General features: G+C 37.9%; 1 protein-coding gene across 5 annotated transcripts in view; it reads right to left on the bottom strand.

The window, feature by feature from the left end:
- Nucleotides 1-13,846, bottom strand: part of LOC135252709 (lethal(3)malignant brain tumor-like protein 4) — an 87,465-nt gene extending 73,619 nt beyond the window's left edge. For 4 of the 5 annotated variants that reach the window (XM_064331116.1, XM_064331115.1, XM_064331114.1 and 1 more), the window contains exon 1: nt 13,723-13,846. The gene's annotated coding sequence lies outside the window, so the exon portion shown is untranslated. The remainder of the gene's footprint in view (nt 1-13,722) is intronic. The other variant, XM_064331117.1, reaches the window with a different exon arrangement.
- Nucleotides 13,847-20,144: the final 6,298 nt, after the last annotated feature.

Below are 20,144 nucleotides of genomic sequence, written 5' to 3'. Positions count from 1 at the left end.
TTTTTCTATTTTGAACTTCAGGCTTAAGGGTTTTTTATATTTCCACCAAAGCCACACATATCAAGGAAAGGAAATGAATGCATTAGTGGTGCGCCCTGCTACAGTGATTTGTTTTCAGTGTATGACACAGACCCAGGTCTGGTATCAGATCTTGAACGTGCCAGGTGTTGATAGTGGCTGGCAGCCCTGAATGGCAGTGCGTGATTGGCCCTCGCACTGGGCAGGGTTACAGTTGGAAGCCTGCTCATTGCATCGGCTGCATGGATCAGCAGGTGTCAGCTCTCGCTTCAAAGGTGTACGCGTGCTTATAAAATATAGGCCTACCTCACAGCAATTCCAGAAAGTCTAACCCTTAAGCAAGACTCACGGCTACATTGTTTATAACACAGGTTTACTGGAGCAGGGTGGAAACTACTTGACAACATTTCAACACTGCTACTTCTTTATCAGGTCACTGACATGTGCACTTACACGTGCTCTCAAAATAACGGACTATGACAACTACATATGAGATTCACTTCCAAAATAAGGAGAAATTAAAAGAACAAAATTTTTAAATTGGTTCCCAAGTAATCACATTGCCACTGAAGTGAAATTAGAACATGAAATATACAGCAGGCTATTTGCTCAGGTCATGCACATTTAAAATTGATGCACATTTTAAAAGTCTGTGTAAAATACTGTGTTTACTCTTTAAACAGACAGCGTGTTAACAGCCTGTTTGTTAAATAAGAACGAATCAGAATCACACAACTGCTGAGGGAAAATTGCTCGATGACAGTCAAATTGATTCCTTTTACCTTGATCCAGTGGTTTCGCTAAAGCAACAGGCTCGGTGTTCACAAATGAGTCATGTTACTGTACACACACACACGGTACACATTTAATCAAGATAAATGTTGTTAAGGAGCCAATATCCTTAGGGACCTCTGCAGTGGCATTGACAAATCCGTGCCATGTCAGGCATCACACTGAGAGACCTGGGCCTCGCAAACATGCACCTTCCAGACGTCTACATAATGTGAAAGCTTATTACTGGACTCATTACTGATTGATCTGAAAATCAAACGGAGCTTAAAATGGCTGAGCAGCAGTGCTCAGAATAATAACGACGGGGCTTTGTAGTGCTCACAATAAGGACTATTTTGAACCTCGGTGAGGCTGTTTCTTTCAGCGTGCTCTTCTACATTTCCACTGTTGGCAATCTTGTCTAAGTCAAAGTCAAGTCAAATACTGCATACGCAGGAGGCATGGGTCCTAGCTTTTTGGTTTGGTACATGCTGAAATAAACACAATGATACACACACAAAACTACGCATTACTCACTTTAGAACAATTAGGCGATAACGACTTACTGACAAATTGAGTTGATCAATTTTAATAAATATGAGCATCGGCCACCAAAAATACACTATATGACCAAAAGTATCTGAACACCCCTTGGTCTGGGGGCTGTTTTTCATGGTTTAAGCTAGACCCCTTAGTTCCAGTGAGGGAAAATCTTAATGCCACATCACACAATCACATTCTAGATGATTCCGTGCTTCCTCAACAGTTTGAGGAAGGCCCTTTCTTGTTTCAGCATGACAATGCCCCTGGGCACAGAGCAAGGTCCATATAGAAATGGTTTTGTCAAGAACGGTGTGGAATAACTTGACTGGCCTGTACCTGACCTCAGCCCCATCCAACAACTTTGGGATCAATTTGAAAGCCAGCAGTGAGCCAGGCCTATTCGCATAATCAGTGCCCAACCTCACTAATGCTCTTCTGGCTGAATGGAAGCAAATCCCTGCAGCAAGGCTCTAACGTCTAGTATAAAGACTTTCCAGAAGAGTGGAGGTTGTTATAGCAGCAAAGGGTGGACCAACTTCAAATTAATGCTCATGATTTTGGATGGCAGGTGTCCACATACTTTTGGTGTATTTTAGAGAACAGTATATACTACATTACCAGGCCTCATCATTATGAGTACACCTGTTTCATCTCCACCTCGTCTTTCCCTGACCCTCCTTGCCTCCAGAGGTCATTTTCGCCATTAATGTGTCTGGCCTCAACGGTTTGGGCGTATGCCAATTTCCCACTCTAAAAAGTTTCTCAATACTGGGATGCCTTCAGTTCACTGATGGACAGTCAATAGAATAACAGAATTGCTCAATATACTGTACAATAGTAATAATATAATAGTGTTTAGGACCACCAAGAGGAATGTGAATTGCAGTAAACTTGTCGAGTCCTGCTGGAGTGTTGCCTGCATCGCCCCTGTGCAATTATCGGAATTGACGGCTAAGCAGAACGTGAACCTGTCAGAAGTGCTCTTCACACGAGCTGAACACAGAGCAGGGTCCTCGTGAGGCCAATCGGGCTACTGACACCAGGAAGCACAGTAGCCTCTGACGCACGAGCCTGCACAATTCAGCCACTTCGCTTTTTACAGCATAATGGACTCACGGATAAAAAAAGTGCTTTCAACATGGGGATTTTCAGAAAGTGCCACTCTGCACTGCTTTAATGCACGCGCCTTAAGATACTGAAAACCATTTATCAACACGCATGAAAGAAAAGTAAAAAAAAACAAAACATTTTAAATACCCTATGTTGCAACACATTCTATCACAACATTTCTTTCACCTTAATAGCTAGAATTGCCAATTTAGAGTTGGGACAAATGTAGTCACCCGTTTGAAAGGGTCCAGATTGGGTTTGATATTTATGGATTCGGGGAGCTGAGCCAGATTGTTACATCTACTTTGGTACACATAGATCCAGTGGTGAGCGATGATCTTTTATGAAAAAACGAATCACTGCATGCAGTACTGCAAAAGAAAAAAGTTAAACCCATGGTGCACGCCTATGGTGCAATACGGTCTCAGTTGAAGAAGGCGATTCTAATAGGGTAATAGGCCAATACGGTACACTTCAGGCACCTCAATGGTCTCAGAGTAAGAAAGACCCAGATGGTTTACAACACTGCCTTATTAAAATCCGGGTAACTAAAACCTTCCCTGGAGTATAATGCTTGAAATGCCATTGGAAGGCCTAGTGAAATGATCTACAGCAGTGGCAGTAATTCCCCAGACCTTACCGTAAAAATGTCACAGAACACTTAAAAAAACATCAAAGAAATGTCACTGAAACACTGATTCTGGAGTCTTCAGCCCAGCAGCAGACACCCCTCAGGCCAGGATGATTTGCCCAGCTGTTGGCAGGACGATGGTCGGAGACACACAGCTCAATCATAATCTACTGAGGGAGGTGGCATTAACAAAACTGCCTCAAATTCATGGACAAAAGGTACAAAATCCCTCTCCTGACAGATACTTGACATGGCATTAATGGAGAAAATCACAACTCATCTCCAACTCATCTCTTCCAATCGACTGCACTGGCACATTAGCGCAGCTGAGATATGGACATTGACAATATTAGTCTTAGGCTACATTAAGTACGGCTGCAGCCTTCGAAACACATACACCAGGCCTCGTTCCATTTATTTTAAATGATCCTATTCTTCCTCTTAAAGTCAGCCTGACCCATATCCATTTCCCATCTTAAAAATGAGCAAAATCATATTCATTTCACATGACTGATGTTGTCTGCAGCAATACACAACATTTTGAAAAAAGGCCATTTCTTGAAGAGCTTGTGTAGCTGGTCCATACCAAAAATGAACAAACACTCTTCCTTGAAATTTGAGTTTTTACAATACATATTTATTTAAATATGCTACGTGATTCCACGTTTATTTCATGTTATGCACTGAATTGGATGTATATGTACTGAAAAGAGAATACAGCAAGTGTTTACTGTATTCATTCAAAATGAAAGCGAGGGCTGATTGAATTCATTACACTGTACCCTGCATCAAAATTCACTGGCAAGGGTCCATAAAAACAGTGCCAATGACGAACGGCAGCAGAACTGAAATGAGTCGATACAGCTTTCAATGGCAAAAGCTTGATTTTTCAGTGTATGGCTTTTATTATATGGGAAGAGCACAATCCAGATGCATTACCATGAATAATGCATTTCTGTAGGTAGTACTTAGCTCAGCAGTCAGCTGAACTGAATACAGCAGGCTAGTTTTTGATGTTGGATCCAGTATTTGGCATTCTGAAATCTAAAAATATTTACTTTTAAAATCCAAAAATATAAATAAGTAAAGAACAAATATATGTAGATGTATTATATGGTAATAATCATAATGTGATTAATAAGCTGTAGGCTAAAACTCCACAAGTTTGTATCCTGTCATTGAACAAAAGATAAGAGTTTGAAATACAAATAATTTACAATACAAACCTGTTCAACCACAAACCAATAACCTACTCAAACTCCCCAGGTGAAGGCTAAAAATGACATGACAATCTCCCAGATAACAGTAAATAATAAGTTCCCCACTGTAGGGAAAATCTCAACAGCATTTTTGCCTGGTTCCAACTAGAGCCCTTTGAATTAATCTTCTCAAGAGAAACAGTCAGAAATCCAGCCTGGCTTGCTATTCCTTCAAAATGAACTCCTATGTGTATGCCGAGCATTCAAATGACTTACAAATGCAGTTCAATTAATGGCCAACTGAAGAGCTTTTTAGGTCAAATGTGTTACCTTAGCAACATGAAAAATCTTGTGAAGAAAAATGACACACTAATGGAAGGATGTTAATTGCCAGCTTCAAATCTGGCCAATTTTTAGAGGCAGAGAAAATATTTTGGACCTATGGATTTTATAGGTGTGCTTTTCTGAGTTCCTTAAATTTTGAGAAAAAGTAAGACAATTCCACAGGCACATTACACTCCCCAGCTGTACAGCGCATCACCAGCGTGGCACTCCACCTCTCAACAATGTTAAAAGGTGTCACAAACACAACTGAGAAAAAATTGAAGATTGAGCCATCTCAGCAGCATTTCTGTCTCACACTTTTATCTGTTCCATACTTCAACGTAAGCAATTTCAAGAAGTGATAATGATGACAAGAATGAAGGATAAAATAAGATCTAGACTGGTCGGAAGCATTGCTTAGATACAGTATCTCTGGTTTAAGGCATCATTACATCGCTTACAGAATCTCTGTCAACAATGCAGCAAGTACAAAAATGGATCCATAAAACAGGATTGCCACTCTGCAGCTTGGTGATCGTGAGCAATTCATTTGGTTCATTCGATTTTGTGGAGCAACCGCATTTACAAAGCACAAAAAAAATGAACAGAGCCATTCAAATATAGGATAGTATAGGTAGTAGGCTATCAGTAGCAGGAGAAACACTGTTGCAGAGTCGATTGGCTATAATCCACCCTAAGAGTGACATCACTTCCGCTCAGTCACCCTCACTCTGGCTTCTACTGCCGTCCTCTATAGCTGGGGCAGCTTCTCCCTCTGCTCTTAAATCATTCGCAAAATGTATCTCAACAACAAGACTAACTCTCAAAATGTTCAACACTGTAACAGGCACATCACACATGCCAGAGTACTGAGTACGCAATATTCAACAAGTAGCTGCGTTAATTAAATCATTAATCTGTCAGACATTAACCAGTCAGCTTCATCACGGGCCTGCAAACACACAGCGATCAGCACTTAAAATAGCGTGCACTGCTGACAACATGGACAATGAGCATGACAACAGTGTATTCAAGTCAACAAGCTGTCCAAACTTGGCCTCCACGCTAAGCTGTCATACTTCCAGTTTGTTAAACTGTCTGCGAAAACAGTAAGCTCCTGAACTGCCCACTTATAGTACGCTTCAGAAGTAAATGTAAAGATAAATGCTTCAGTTTGAACTCATTTCATCTTCACTTTATTTGAAGCCACACCTGCTTCACCCAAATTTAGTAGCACATTAAACACTAGCTGTAAACATAAAAAAGTGAGAAAAACTGCTGCACCACAGATTTGAACCACTGCTTAGGCTATATTAGAATAAAAGCAGTCAAGCAGACATTTAGAAAACTCTAAACCTCAAAATGCTTCTCCTTTCCCCTCAGCATCATGTAGCTCATGTTTTGTCTGTGACATCTGGCCTTCAGTAAGGCATATCTGCATACAGTCACTGGACACAACAAGAGTTGTGAGTGCAGTATGTTGGCCTGGGAAGATGACATGTCACCTGCTACAGTATGCATTCACGTTTGCCCTTCACAAAAGAGCAAATTGTATGCATGACCTGCCAACAGTAGCAGTTTTACAGTTGTATGTTCATTTGTATGGACTCATTTTCCTGCACCGAACACAATTTATCCATCTTGCAGTTATAACAGTCCGCTTGGCATTGCACTACATACAGTATGGTGTGACACCTTACTTTATCTCACTTACGCTTCTGAGCCATTCTCATGTAAGGCTCATGCATTTATTTTAACAAGATATGTGTTTGTCTTGTCCCTATACAGCCCCATTAGTCATTTCACTAGGTGCTATTTATTACCAGAAAGAAAGAGAATGGACTTCATTTTAATGTTGAAAATAAATTACTAAAATTCTTCCTTAAGATAAATTCTAGCCTTGTACAAAGGCAAACAGGACAGCTAATGAATAAAGGGTACCAGGCAACAAATATTTTAGAGAAAATGTTTATGACCTTCTACTTTCATGGCAAATTAGAATATTTACAGCTGCAAGCCCTGAGAGTTAAACAAGGTCCAGTTCCAGACTACGAATCCTACAGAATCACAGGGATTGGTAACCCAGCATTACCTGTCCATGTGAATTTTTAATTTTTAATTTTTTGAACAAATCTCATTCACAAAAGCCAAAATAAATGTCTATATAAATGTACATCTAAAATATCACCTGTCCCATTCGTGATTGGATGGTATTTTGTGATATGATTACCACCCAGAAGTTCTGGCCTGATAATTGTGGAAATTGTAAAACAAATACCCTACATGAAATGAGTATGACGCTCTAATGTTTTTTTTAATCTATTTTTTCCATACAGACATTTTTCTTTAACAAGACTGCCTCCTCATGAATGAGACAAGAAAAGAGGGACAATTCTGTGCTAATGGAATTTCGAAGGACTGTGTGATCTCCGGTGAATGGTGAATCGTCCCCAAGAAAAGCAGGGGCGAACAATAATTAGCATGCAGGCAAGTTATGACAAAACATGCCAAACACAATAATTGGATTTCAGTACAAAAGACCCCCAGGAGTACATCCTGTTCTATTCTCTTCTGAATAAAAAAAATTCCTTTTGGAATTTCTTCCTGAGAGCTACCATACATCTGTTTGTTATGTCCATGACGCAAAAAAGACAAAAAGTCAAAGCAAGCTCAATCAGCAGCAGGCCTCTCAATGTGCTGGTAGAACAATGCTGTAGAGTTTGCATTTCTGCGCATCATAAGGCTTCTGACTAAACTGAACTGGATGTGATAAATGCACAAGGTCTGCTCAAGGAGGTGGTAAAATGTCAGTGATGTCTTGGAAAAAGAATTGGACAATGCATGTATATTCCAGAAAGGAGACAATAATGTGCAAGACAGCCAGCAAGACCTTGAAACAGATCACAGTTTTCACAGATTGCTTGTCTAATGCTTTTGGCAAGAATAAAAAAAGACCCAGATTGCTTTTACACCAAGCATGTGCATAATGTTACTGGAAAAATAATCTGATCTGAAAGAAAAATGTGATGGTTCTATGTTTGCAACATATTTTTACTTGAGGTTTTAATACGTAACAATGACACATATACCCCAGGCTTGTCCAATAATAATTCAGATAAATGTGACGCTAAAATAGAGACCAGCAATTTGGCATAGGCTACACATTGTGTTAACAGTCGAATTAAAATAAGTGACTTAATTCTAACATGATGAAGTCTTGGCAAAGGCAAATCATCACAAATCATGGCATAAGTGGTTTATGGTTCACTCCCCAAAACCACAAGGCTTCAAATTATGTCTTTTTCAGAGTTGCATAAGATAGCTCATTCACGCCTGGTTTGTGATACTGAAAACACAACTAACCACCATGGATATTCCAACTTACTCTACAGCAGTAAAGGTTTATGCACAAACAATATTTTGTAATGAAAAAGCAATATGAGAATGCTACCTGTTAAGCAGGTCATTTGTAGAATAGGGAATTGCCACTTTTGTCTGGTTTAAAATAAACATCTCTCCACAACACAGTGTATGGAATGTAAAAAAAAACAAGTGACTCAAGGCCTGTTATTATGTGTGAGGAAATTTCTAGCTTGTCTTTTGTACCAATATTTTTGTTGTAGAACAAAACCACCCAGACATATCCTCTTGATGTGCGTTTCCTATCATTGAAATGCAAAACAAAGGAACATCTACACAGTTCAAAAATGGATGGAAGAATGGGCTTAACCCATTAAAATCCACTTAAAACCACCCTGGGCTTTTTTAAGAATCCCCCATCTTAAATAAACACCATTATCTCCAAACCTATATAGCCTACAACACAGACATGGTTCAAAGCTTGAAATAAAGAGCAGATTTGTACCAAAATGACCAAATCCCCCCATCCTATGAGAGTCTCTATTCTGAAAACAACAAAGAAATCCAAATTATTTGTCTTTTCTTTATTCTGTAGTGATTACATGTACTTCTGATACTGAATGAAACTAGATTTCTTTTTCTAATCATACCCCAGGATGTCGACTGAACACAGCGGTAAAATTTGACATGTTTTACCAAAGGTGGGTCCAAGTGTCCTCTCAAAATGGCACCAAACCTGTCAAAATTGGAGCATTGTTGATATTTTTTTATGTTTCCACTTTAAGAAGTTCTATCAAGGGTCATACAATCTGGAACCACACACAAAGCACATCCCCCCCATTTTGGCTAAGTCCTGCATTTCAGTATTTCAGTTAAAAGGTGTCCTTTTGTAGAGTACGTGCACAAAACCTATTCATAATGGCTGCGTCTCACACACACACACACTAACAATCAAACCACTTGGTTTTCTATTGCTGTGCCCTCTGACCTTGTGCTCAACTGTCAGGGGAAGGGGGGAGAGGAGGAACCAGCTGTAAGTAGACCTGTAATTTCTATATGCAAACTGCGGCTGTGTGAAAGGAGTTGTTACACACAGTTGTCCATTCTTTAAGCACAATATTTACTAAATATACTACTACAATAACTATTATTATTATTCTTATTATTATATAATTATTATTATTATCCACCCAGTTTACAGCACCCATAGTTATCAAAGTTTACAAAGGAATTTCAGAGGGAAGCGTGAAGCGAGGCAGCTCGTCTTTCACCAACTAGGCTACAACTTGTCTTTTGCCATCACACACAGGCACATGCACAAGCACACACACACACACATGTGCTTTCTACAATAAATCAGTTGATTGTGCTGTTCTTAGTGCTTAGTCTGACCTCCCACTTTAGACCAGTACAGTATGGAGAAAAAAAAACTGCCAGTTTCCTCCCTCTGGCATAGTTCACAGGGTCAAAGGTATGCAAGCCTCCTTAAGTTGACAGCCTCAATCACAATATTATATATAAAGATATATAGGCCTATATCCTTTCTGTGGTATTTTAGTACAAGCACCACCACCAATCTAGCACTAAATATAGGCTATAAGTAAACAATGTGCATTCTGCTCCACTACTTGTTACAGATTCAGAACAGGGCACTTCCCAAACCTGCATCTAGGCTAATCATTGTTAGCAGAAATGAACGGCAGTGGGTTAAATACACACATTTTCACACGTATAATACTACATAAGCACATATTTACGATGGGCGCATACAGAAGCCGCTAAACATGCCGAGTATAATCATAATAATAAAATATCCTACTTTGTGAACCTAAAACCAGGAAGATGACTGAAATACTAATACAAAAGAAATCATATAGTGAAGTAGTTACTATTTACCTAAAATTAGTAGTTAACATAGTAACAACTAATAGTAACATATACAATCAGCAAATATAAACAGTTTATAAAACAGAATAAACTAAACTAGTTCAGTTTAGCCAGAAGAGGCTCCAAGTTGTCTTCGTATGCTGCTGCTTCTACCAAGTCAAGGCTCTCCAGTCCAGGCTGACTATCGCTATCACTGTCACTCTCTAGTTCCTTCAATGATTCCTTCAGTCTTCCCTTTATACTTGCTCATCGTAATTTGGCTTTTGCAAGCACACGCCGATGAACAAAGCCCAATAGATGCCAGTTTCGCAAAGCAACAGAATATCTCAGAAATTATTTCAGCTAGAAGGAAGCCGTAAAACTAATTTCAAAAGCTGTGGAAATGATCTTGAAGAATACAAGACTGTCAGGTGACTGCAACACACAACAGGGTTTCCAGCAAGGCCTAGAGTTACGATGAGTAGGTCATAGAGGGGGTACATTTTTCCAGGTAGGCTGCTTTCAGGTGAGTTAATCGCACTGGAATGTCTGATTGTAATAATTTTTTCACTGTTCGTAAGGTAAAAAGTTGCTTATTTAGAAGAATGGCCATTCTCGTACTTGAAATTGTATGTACATATACAGAAATGCTCGTTTTCAGGCGCTCCTGAAAAGGCATTGAGCTCAAAGGAAAATAATGCAACTTTTCCCAGCCTTTGGACAAAGAATGGACTCTTTTGTTTTGGCTCAGGGGGTAATTTGTTATGTAAATCCCAGTAGAGAAGGATTAGCAGCCATTTGTCTTATTGTAGACATTTTGGATTATAAAATATTATCATCAACCAGGGGTGTCAATTTCAGCCCTACTTTGACAGGTGGGACTGCTTTGTTATTTCTTTTATCGGTAGCGGTTTTACCGATCGAGATGGGGTTTTTTGCATCAAAGCGCAAAGAGTATAAGCTTTACAACTGTATATGGGTTATAGCGCTGCACATTCAATTACCAATAAAAGTAATAATTTAAGACAATGTTACTGTTACACGCTGGCATCCAAGTAATGGCCATTGGCCTTTAAGGGTAAAAGTCTTGTGCTGTTCAACACAGCACAAGTTAAGTTTCATCATCATACCACAACAACGATTTATGGCTTTAAATATGTTTACTGACAAGCTAACATTGACATAATCTTCCCCCAAGGAGAGAACAACTTTGCAGCTGAACCAAGGAAAACTACAAATGAAGCAGAACCAAAATGGTGCTGTAAAAGAAAGCATGTTCTAAGCATCTCTCATGTTCTAAGTTCTCTCAGCATGCATTAAATGCAGTGTAAAAAGTATAGCTTTACCATGGTTTAGCCTACATGGTCTGTGTTGTACTTTATTACACTGCATTTTAATGCCTGCTGAGAGAACTTTTGAAGATGGTTTACATGGCAATCCCCTGATATAGCCTAATTATTTAGTCTACACTCACTCATCCAAAACTCAAAGCAAATTCAAATGCAGGATCACGTTTAAGTGTCTGACTATATATAACAAATGGCTAAATGGTCGACATTCACATAGGCTAATAATGTTGTCTGTAGGCTATCCAGTAATAACAAATGTGTAAGCAATAGTTCACCCAGGTACATAAGAAAAAAGCTTTAGCTCGCTTAACATTTTGTTAATGCTACACATTACACAATTGTTTTCTCGCCACTCGTGTATCATCTACGATTTTGTGACAATTATAAATGTTAAATGAGAACAAACAGAGAATTTTCTTTAGCCGTGCATAAGTGTGATAACCAAGTTGTCTTAAAATCAAGCCATGTTGTCATGTTTTAAGATCGCATCCTCTGCTTATGAGTGCTCATGTTCCCTTACATGAAGTGAAGGATGATAACAGGAGCAGCAGGAAGTAAAGTAAAATTCCACATTTGTTTGATTATGTGCAGGAACAGAAATGAACTTAATGAAGTTCCTCAGGCCTTGCCCTCTAACTGCATTATGATTTAATGTTTCAAATAGCCTACCCTCCAAAGTAGAGTGCACTGTTGAATAGTTTTTTCAATAAGCTTACTGTGTCATCTCAAACCCAAAACAGCTTGGAATCTACTTACATTCATTTAAGCATACAGTGTAAACGGAGAATGAACACATGTGCAATGCTAAACCTAAACATTTCTACATACGTGTCAAAGGTTAAATATTGAAGTCAAAGGCTTAACGTGCACAACAATTTCAAGAATGCTGTGCATAGCATTTTCAAGTGAGTGCATTTTATTGAGAAATCAGAGCCAGGCAAAAACATGAAAAATATGAAGGCTTTTCTTGTGATTCTGCTTATAGCTACATAGCTGAATGAAGACACACAATGAAGGAAATGCTAACATGGGCATTGATATTGTATTCCCATTGCCAAGACTGACATTTCTTGTTCTTTGTTTCATTACATCTAATAATCCAAAAATTGCTTGTTTCTAATTGAAGTAGGCTACATTTGCCAATGGTTAACAAATGTACATGAAACATATAAACTACATTACAGAAAACATTAGAAATCATAGTAGACATCATTGGATACAAACTGGTCACAGTTGAGAAAGTTGGAATAAAATGAGCTTAATTGCTGCAAATAAGCCAGTATACAGAATGCTATTCTGTCCCACTCAAAAGCAAATAATATGCCTAATGTTTTAAGAATAAATCTTCTAAATATTCTGTCTTTTGGCTTAAAATTCTTACACTTAGGTATGGTCTTATTTATATCATTGCATCGTTTGTTTAATGCCTATTGGGACTGTTTAGAGCAACAAGTTACATTCCTCTCTTATTTCTACTACTAAAATGTATTGCCTTGTCAAGGTAACAGTTCAAGTATGTACAAATGTTTAAACTAATGGCAATACTAAGGATTAAGTTCTTTAATATTCTATGAAAATTATACTATATTGATGGTTCTACAAATCTTAATTATTAATGTATTAAGCACACTAACTAATCATACTAACTGTCTGGATGTTCCTACAGCATTTTAACAAAAAATCGAGCACTGAACGTTTTTATCCAAATTTTTTGAGAGAAAAACAAATTACGTTGAATTGTTCATCTTGCAAAGAACAGAAAGAAGCATCGGTTCGTACAGTAATTTACTCTGCTGTAATGTAAATAGGCCTAAATAAAAAAGGGAACGCTTACAATTTCTTAATATAGATAAATGTAACTTCTTAGGCAGCTAAATGAATATGAAAAGAAGTTTAGCATCAAAATGGCGGAGGTGTAAAACCAAAGACCAAGAAAAAATTAACCAGAATGAAATTTCACGAGGAAACCAACACAACGTAACTAGAAGAAAAAGCAAAATGCTGGCAGAAGTCAAGACAATTTAAGATTCATATCGAAACCACGCAGCTAGCTACTTCATGTCTTCTCATATTGGTATGAAAACGCTGTCACACGAGGAAGAGTAGACTAATGATAGACTACACTTCAGGAAGAGTTGCAGTTGACAAAAAAAATGTTGCAGAATAGCAAATACTAGAAAGGAAACATTTCCGAGAAGAGAAAATTATAGTTTCACTTAGCACGGCTCTTGTTTACTGTGTTCATGTCATATGTTTGGAAACGATTTTCACGTAAACAAACGTGGGTAGTTATGTTATCTGTTCATGTCGGTAATTTCATGGGTCGTCATTACGGGAGGAAAAACACCTTATTATATATTGTCTTAAAATGAAAACAAGAGTGATTATCTCAAAACGGATTTGAACACGATGGGAAACCCTAAGACCTTCTTCGAACTGTTTCCGGATCTAGTTCTATGAAAATTGTGGCTTTCCCCTAGAGTTTACTTGATCACCCTTTTAAAAAAAAGTCTACTATCCCCGCTGTTGTATGAAATTATTAATTTCTTACCCACACGGCAGTCGGTTTGCCCCTCAACGTTGTGACAGGAGAAGCTAGGGTTCCCTATGTGGTTCTGCGCATGCTCTAACAAGCCCTCTGCTGGAGGCAGGGCTCACCACTGCTCAATTCATGAACAGGTGTGAGAATAAATAATCGGATGCTGTATCTTCTACGACATTTTTTCAGCATATACATTATTTAAATTGGCTACCAATCCAGAAAATGAAAACATCGAGCACTACTGGATTACTTGCTCGGCTAATTAGGCTATATATTTTCACATATAAACATTGTTATTTGTGCGATTTGCAAATGTCCTCAGCATGTGTAGTGTAGGTGTTCAATCGCGGTGGAGGTACAGTTATTAATTTCTAGATAGTTGTCATTATTTTTAATCAGACTTTTTCATTCGACTCCCCACTAGGCCTATCAACGAGCGCCTTGGCCGACATGTACAATAACAAGAAACCAGCTCCGCTGATGTCTGTTGCTTGCGGTACGACGTGGTGATGGAAAATAATCCAACAGAATGACAAACAGTGCAGACTCAAAAGCAATCAGTTGTCCTAACGCTCCAAATGCAAATGACTTTTAAGGCGTAGTCACCGCTGCATGCTATTGAATGGAGTCTACAGGAGGCTTGCGACTTCAGGCACCCAGATCGCACTAAAACTAAATGGCAAAAAAACCTTTTTGAAGGTCTTTTGATGGCTTTTAGGATTAATGTATGGCTTACGGCTTTTATGGCTTTTTTACTTAATGTGTCTGATAAATTTTAAAAAATCACTTTAGCAGTCAGGTTGTGTATGTTCAAGTGAATTGTGCGAAATTGATAAAAGCTATAAAAGGCAAAGATTCTAAAGGGCATAGTTTGTAATATCAGCTTCTTCATCAGGTCCTGTCCAATCCAATATTAGAATATATAACGTAGTGTTTTTCTATACAGTTGGTCATATAGAAGCAGATTATGCTTTTGAATTTGCATTCCGTTCAGTTCTTATGCACACAGCACTGTGACAGCCCATTGTTCTTTTTCATTTGTATTTTGCCTGAGCTGTTTCTTTTTTATGGGATATATATACTGGTTGTTTAGAATTAAGAGCACATATTACCATTTGGTTTAAGGAAAATTGAACATTATAGGCTTGTTATTCCTGGACTATTTATTTTTGTATGGACCTCAAAGTTAAGTATTGCCTTCTTGCAGGCCTACGGTATACATTTATTTGTTTTGCCACAGATAGTCTTTATTTTTAATCAGACTTTTGATAAAAGTTTATTTAATATTGTATAGACCTCAAAGTCTTCCATTTATTTATTGTGATTCCCACATTATTTGTAGTATAATTTGTCTCAATGATTTATCACTGATGTTAAAACCACATAGCCAACAGGAGCATACAGTGAGTGTGCAGTTACTGTTGCTAGTATTGTAAACAACTTTTCATACAATTATTTATTCTACAATGGAGTGAATTCATTTTTTCTGAAACAAGTAGGGCTATTATTGATTAATGCAGAAGCTACATCTTGTCCTGTTCAGCTTATAGTGTTTCATAAAATATTTGTTGGTAAAATGTTTGTTAGTACTTCTCCTAGGATGTATACAAGTATACCACATGAGCACTGGACAAATCCATCTTTCTTAACGCTGCATCAGGGTTTTTAAGGCTCAAAATAAGGCTTAGGTTGTGACTTTGTGTGTCAGTGACTGCGGATGGTCTGGCTTTACTGCCACCAGAAACTCAACGTGTTGTCTTCCTATATTTAGCGACATTTGTAAAGTTCTTGTCTTCAAGAGACCGCCACAATGGATCAAGATCTGGGATATAAAAAATGAAAAGCATGACATGAAAAAATGGAACAATTTAAATATTTATTTACGGGTTACATATTGTGAGCGCTAGAGTTAGCGGGATGAGTATGTGAGTGAACGGTGAGTGAATGGTGTGTGCCCTACCATAGATTGGCGACTTGTCCAGGGTGTATTCCTGTCTCTCGCCCAATGCACGCTGGGATGGTCTCTTGTTTTAAAAGCCATTTAATTTTTATATATTTTCCTAATGGTGTTTTGTATGCCATTAACATGCAGTGCCATTAATCTGGAAGTTTGTACTGTTTGCCATATATACAGTATCTGAAGCTGTAATTCTAAGTTGTCCCATTTGCTTGCATAACACATTCATTAAACTAAACATTGAACCCGTTGCATCTCCCCGGTGTAGAGCAGTGTCAGACTTAATCTTTTACCAAACAGATGAAGTAACAGGGACAACATGCAGTACATTGCTCACTTCTTACATGTACTCAGAATACCAATATGACTAACAATACCCCCCACCCCAACTAAAATAACTGCTTTGTACAATTCTGGATATTTTATTTTATTCCTCACACAGTCCAAAGATGTGCAGTAGGCTGATTGTGTATGAATTGTGTGGCCCTGTGACGAATTGGTGACCTGTCCAGCGTGTATTCCCACCTCTCACCCACTGCATGCTGGGATAGGCTCCACTCCCTCTCCACAACCCTGTCCAGGAATAAGCAAAAATTGAAGGATGGACGGGTGAAACCAGGAATCATACTCTCATCAGTTCATCTTCCAGCATTCAATGGCTTGGCAATCAAAGCCCCAGGTTCTCCATTGGTTTGCTGGTTTGCTTTACACAGTCTCAGTCAATTACTGACAAATAAAATCTTTCAGGTTTATCTGTTTTGATGAAACATGGACAATGCTGCAATGTTTTCCAACAATTTATTTTATGTTATTCTTTATCAGATCAGTTCCAGCCAGGATTCAGGTAGGTGTTAGAGCTGCACATCTCACACATCTCTCAAAGTTGTGCATCATACTCAGAATGTATGTATGCACTTGAAGTCACCCTGAGTGCCAATTAATTTACACTGACATCCAGTTTCAAGTCATTATTTCAATCTTTTTGTGTGGAAATTGTGAAAGATGTTTAATCTATTTGAAAATGTCATTGTGTGTAATGTGCTTCATCATAAATGAAATTATAATCAATATTTTTTGCAAACAGCTGTTCAACGGGCTGAGGACCATAAGGTAACGGTTCCACATCGCTCGTCCTATTGCTAACATGTCTGTGTAGAATAAAATTTCTCCATGACTACAGTTACTTTTTCATATATTTCAAAAGGCTAGATTTCTATTTGCATATGTCCAATGCACAAATCTGTTAATTAATTTTGAAGTGGTCAATTCAGTGAATAAATTAGTCTAATTCCCATGATGATACGTTGAACAGTCAGAACATGTTATATACAAGAAATATATATGAAATATATTTCTTTATTTTTAGGAATACAAGAGGATGTACAACCCAATATTTCTGACTTCATAAATGTAATCCTTATTAAAAAACCACACTCAAAAACAATGTGTAAACACCCACATGTGACACAGTTCACATGGGAACTATAAAAAGAATCCCACTCATAAGATGAGAGTGAAAAAAGGTACCCTATGCTATTTCAAGTCAACATGTTTTGTTTTCACATGTGAAAATTGCAGTTCACATTTTAAAAAGCCAGTAATGTGAAAATGTGAAATGCAAATGACTCAATGTGATCTACTTTCTTTTCACACATGATAAAACCCAATCACTTCTGAAAATGTCCAGTTCATGTGACATTTCGTTTCACATTTGAATATTTAAATTCACATGTGAAATTGTGATTTTCACATGTAAAAAGACAAATTCACATTTATTTTGCAAGGGAAATCACATCCTAATTATGTAAAGTACATGCAATCTTTTTTGTTTACACAATAAATTAAATAGGACATGTTTACCTCAGTAGTGAATGTATAACTTCATGTCCCTTGGCAACATAGAAGTGAACATTGATATTGGGCCTTTCTGTATGCAGACCTGTCCATTGTTTGAGGTCACTGATCATTGAATGGAGAATGGATGCATTTTGATATTCATTCATAGACTACGAAGCGTTTGCAGAAAAGTCAAATTCTGTTAGACTGATGGGCCTGGTTTTTTTTACATTAAATGTCAATACGAATCAATACCAGGTAAAAACAAGAAACTGTACTTATGAAAAAATATCTGTTTATGCAGTAAACATTCAAACATTAGATCCACCTAATTGTTTTGTATTGAAGATAGTTATGCAATGATTATTTTTTGCCAAGTTGTTACTAACTTCTGCATGATTACTCTATATTTAACCTATTTAAGGTGTCTGATTTATGGTGGATTTGCATTTACTTTTTTTTCCGAAGAAAGTAATTTATTTATCAGGCTCTTAAATCGACAATGGCTGTCTCCTTCACTTTTGATGGAACCTCAGCCTTTCATAGAGTAATGGAGACTCGTCATCTGACACATCAGCTTCCCTGAATGCCATATCAAATTAAAGTCTGCCATGTATGTCCAAACTGCATGCCTCAGCATCAAGTCCTCCAGTGAATATTGGCATATTGAAGCTCTTGCCCATCTTTGAGACTGTATTGCTTCCCCCTGATTGAGGCAGGTTCCACTTTCAGTGCAGTAACTTAAATATATATCCCCCATGTTTTGAGCCCTAAATTTTAACGCAACTTTAACATACACTTAGAGGAAGAGGAAGCTTAAGGGGCATGTTGGTTTTCCCGGCACACATCATTAGTACGCACTGGTTATATTTCAGGTGAATAAGGGCCAAACGTGATCAGTACAAAGCTTGTTAATAAATGCATACCACTCCCTAAATGTTTTCTCTTGTGATTTTTCTCATAAGAATGAAGGTCCTCTTTAGTCAGATACAATGAAAGCAAATTTTTTACACTGGCCATTAACTTTGTTGACCATACTTATATTCACACTTGTGGATAATTTTTTTAAAACTTTTTATATTCACAATTGAGGTCTACATTTTTTAGCCTGGTTATGCATGCAGCAAGTGTGACGCAATGGAAGAAATCACTCACACATTTTTCAGAGAGTGCCTCTGGGCTAGGAGAAACCGCTGAGCCACCTTTTTTTTTTTACTGATACAATTCTGAATTTTTCTGTCAGTGCCTGCGACATTTCCTCCTCTGACTGCTCCCTTTCCTCAGGAGAACTCGAGTGCCTTTGGTCTGTCCGGGAGATTTCAAGCTTCTCAGACTAGAGCGAGTAGTAACGTTGGAAGTTCAGTGTTCTTTTCTTCCACTTCGGGTCTATGCAGAGCTACCTGCATGTCACACAGAGTGCTATGGCTTCATGCTCACCCCCAGTAGCGCCATCAGGTGTTCTTTGTATTTCAGCTAAACTCATTTCCCCCTGGATATCAAATAGAATTTAGAAATTAGAACCTAGAATTGTATTACAATTATAATTTTATCATTATTCTTTATTATTCAGCTAAACTAAACATTTTCCCATATATTTCAAATTTATTTGAATATTTGTGATACCAGTATCAAAACAAATTCTTTGTAAACCTGAAGACCCATACCTACAGGCTTTCCTTCCATTTGCATCTGACATGTGTTATATGTTTACAGTAGATTCAGCCATTTAAAAAAATAATATTTCAATTATAGAATCTCAGTGTGTGGCCATTATTTATTTAGCTCTGTCAGAAATCAGTTGTGCTGTTTGTCGCCTGGGGATTTATTTATCAATTTGTTAGCAAATAGGTAGCAGAAACAACAATGAACATGTAGGCTGGCAAACCTTGGCATGGATGCAGTTTCCTGCCAAGGGGATTTGACATAGATGAACAATGAGAGCCAAGAGATTTTTGGATTTAATTTACACACAGCACGAATCTGGGCAGAAAAACAGGGCAGAATGACTCACCCCCACTCTCAATCTTCGGCCCACCCAAGGCTCCCAGTCTCATCTAGCAACGTGTTAAGCCCATTTAACCAATAGGTGGTGCTCTAGTGCTGATGTCAGGACTAGGTGCGACAAAGAACTTGCAGAATTGATTTTATACTAGTACATGACTCCATTATATTTTATGATAAATCAATCCCATATCCAGATGTGCTCTGATCGACAAATGGGCTTTGGCTACCTATAGGATCACTGGTTGGTTACTGTATTTGACAAAGCACATTAATCAGAGCAGCCAAAATAAATTTACAATTTTACATGTTCAAAGAACACACATTCACATTTAAATGTGAAGTCATTTTAGGTTTAAGTACAGGAAAGAGAGAATTCTGCTTTGACTGATTCACTACAAGGCGGCATGCATGTAATTATTGATCAAAGAGAAATGGTTAATTGTTTCTTCATTTTCCTGGGCAAAATGCCAGTAGATGGCAGTAATAACAAGGGGACTGGCTCTGAAACAGAACTAGTTTTTAGGGTCTCCACAGGTTTTGGTGCGAGAGTCCTATTGTTTCCTATTGTTATTTTCACTATTATTATTATTATTTTATTACAGGATCAAACACCATGGGTGCTGAACCCTATAAT

The sequence above is a fragment of the Anguilla rostrata genome, chromosome 4, assembly GCF_018555375.3.
Source record: "Anguilla rostrata isolate EN2019 chromosome 4, ASM1855537v3, whole genome shotgun sequence".
NCBI classification, from domain to species: domain Eukaryota; kingdom Metazoa; phylum Chordata; class Actinopteri; order Anguilliformes; family Anguillidae; genus Anguilla; species Anguilla rostrata.
Note: the sequence above shows the minus strand (reverse complement) of the source record. Positions and strands in the feature narration are given on the sequence as shown.